Raw genomic sequence first — 3140 nt, 5'->3', positions numbered from 1 at the left:
CCTTACAGAGCCTCAGCTTTAAAGCTCAGATTATTGTACAAACTGCTTGCAGGCAGCGCTGGGAATTGCACCCCAATCATCTGATTGCTGCACCGCAAAGCGTTGTGCTAACCGCTACTCTACCATGCTGGCCCCTCCCATTTTCAGCCTTTTCATTTTTAAACTGTTTGATAATCTGAATAATCTGAAAAGTTACTGCGTACGTCACTGTTTCAAAATAATTCTGCACCTCCTGTTGAAGGAAAGTGTAAAACTTGTATCTTTCACAACTTTTGACACCTCAAGATGCGTTACAGCTGGTGCTATTTATCTTTAGAGGCTTGTTAGAAAAACAACAGCCAATTTGCACACAGCAAGCTCCCCTAATTAGCAGGTCAGCTGCCTTCGTGATGTGGATAGAGGGTCAAATATTGTCTGGATGTCTGCAGTACATAAAACACTGTCAGATGTTTGACAGACACACGAGAACATCGTTTAAAGTGAAGCCTGTCTACCTGAGCTTGGTTAGACTCAGCGGTAGGTGTAGGGCTCTGATTGGGCTGGGCATATAAAGTTAGTGAGTTGGGTATGGATTGGCCATGTGCATGTCTGGTTTGGGCTGGCTGTGGGTAGATCAGTTTTGGATTGGCCACACGGGCAGGTCAGATTTGGATTAGCTATGAGCTGATTGGTTTTTGATTGGCTATGTGAAGGTTGGGTTTGAATTTGATTGGCTGTGGGAGAGTTGGGTTTAAATGACTGCATTGTTTATAAGCAGATTGGGTTGGATTGGTTGTTGTCTGGTTGGGTTTTGATTGGCCGTGGGGTAAGTTGAATTGGATAGGCTGTAAACTAATTAGACATGATCGTAGAGAAGTTGGGTTGAATTGGCTGTTAATTGGTGGGGATTGGATTGGCCATGGACAGGATGATTTGGATTGGATGTAGGCTGGTTGGGCTCAAGTTGGCCATGAACAGGTTGAAGCTGTGTTATGCTTGAATTTTAATTGGTTGTGGGCAGGTTGGATTTGAATGACTGTTGGCTAGTAGCGTTTGGATTACCCATGTTCATATTGGGTTGGATTGGTTGTTGGCTGGTTGGGTTTAGATTGGCCATGGGTTGGATTGGCTATAGGCTGGTTAGGTTCAGATTGGCTAGGGGCAGATCAGATTTAGATTGGCCATGGGCAGGTCAGATTCGCATTTTTGGATCAGGTTCTAATTGGCTGAGGAATAGTTGGTTTCTGATGCGTATGAAGGTAAAGTTTGTTTTGAAACATCCATCTGTGACAAATATGAACAGGATTGGGAGGTCGAATTGAAATCCTGCTTCTTTCGTCTTCTTCCCCCTTCCTTTCCAGTCCTGAAGAAGGGTATCGACTGAAACATCAAATGTTTGTTCCCCTCCATTGACGTTGCCTGACTTGCTGAGTTCCTCCAGCATTTTGTGTGTGTTGCAGAATAGCAGTGATGATTTGTACATAGAATGTATTTACTCAATGCACTGTATAGGCCTGGCAACACTAACAATATACACCCAGTGGCCTCTTTATTAGGTACACCTGTACACTTGCTCATTAATGCAAATATCTAATCAGCCTACTGGCAGCAACTCAATGCATAAAAGCATGCAGACATGGTCAAGAGGTTCAGTTGTTATTCAGACCAAACATCAGAATGGGGAGGAAATGTGATCTAAGTGACCTTGACAGTTGAATGATTGTTGGTGCCAGACGGGGTGGTTTGAGTATCTCCTAAACTGCTGATATCCTGGGATTTTCACACACAACATTCTTTAGAGTTTACAGCGAACGGTGTGAAAGACAAAAAAAATCTAGTGAGCGGCGGTTCTGTGGATGGAAAAACCTTATTAATGAGAGGGGTCAGAGGAGAATGGCCAGACTGGTTCAAGCTGACAGGAAGACGACAGTAACTCAAATAACCACACGTTACAACAGTGGTGTGCAGAAGAGCGTCTCTGAGCATACAACACATCGAACCTTGAAGTGGATGGACTACAGCAGCAGAAGACCATGAACACACTCTCATTTGCCACTTTATTAGGTGCCTAATAAAATGGCCACTGACTGTGTTAATTTGATGACACTCTATTTAGACCTAACAACAGTACGACTGTGTATTCTGACACCGTAACTGCAAAGAAAGGCATTCTGTTGTGTATTTCTTGCTTACATTTTTCCACGAATGGAGTTAATTTTTGAAATTCAGATAAAAGACAGTTCTACGAGTGTGAGGCATTGGGTGAAAAGACACGCAAGTCCCTACTCTCTCCATACAATTGCGAGACTTGATGAGGATACGGGCACCTGGAAAACTTGAGCTGTCTCCATCGGAGCAGAGAGAGTTAATGGGAGATCTAATCAGAAGTGTTCAACATTAGATAAGGGTTTGACAGAGCGAAGGATTATTTTCGCTGGTCAGTCAATTAAAAAGAAGGGGGATTAACCTAGCAGAAACATAAAGAGGGAGGTTTGAAGGAATTTGTCATGCACAGGGTTATTAGAATGAGGATACATTACCACAAGTGTCTATTGAAGCCAATTCAATCACTGTGTTTATAAAGGGAGTTAGATAAACACTTGGAGAGCGATTGAGGGCTGCAAGGGAAGCTTTGAACACGCGTGGGTGGCACTGGCAAGGAACTGCTGGTGACAGAGACACACCAGACCAGAACATCCCACTCCCCTTCCCGTGCTCTGCGTTCTGTGCATTGAAATGCTATTAGTGACTGTGAGACCAGCTCCCAGAAAGTAAGACGTGCCCATATGTCAGAATGTTCCAAAGCTCTTTGTAAGCCACTGAGGTACTTTTCTTGAAGTGGTAACATGGGGGAGGCGGAAGTCACCAACACAAAAGTGGCCCATCAGTGTAATCTAGAGAGGGTGGTTGAGGAATAAATATTAGCCAGGGCACCAATGTGAGGACCCTTTGCCTCTTCTACCTGTCCCCTCCCAGCTTCTCACTCACCTTCATCTGGTCTCATTCATCACCTACCAGCTTGTACTCTTCCCCCTCCCCCTGCACCTTCTTATTGTGCCTCCTGCTCCCATCCTTTCCAGTCCTGATGAAGGGGCCTCAGCTTGAAACGTCGACTGTTTTTTTCCCTGACTGACCCGCTGGGGTTCCGCCAGCATTTTGTT

Source organism: Mobula hypostoma, chromosome 25 (assembly GCF_963921235.1).
Source record: "Mobula hypostoma chromosome 25, sMobHyp1.1, whole genome shotgun sequence".
NCBI classification, from domain to species: domain Eukaryota; kingdom Metazoa; phylum Chordata; class Chondrichthyes; order Myliobatiformes; family Myliobatidae; genus Mobula; species Mobula hypostoma.
The sequence above is the reverse complement of the archived record's forward strand: the minus strand, read 5'-3'. Positions refer to the sequence as shown.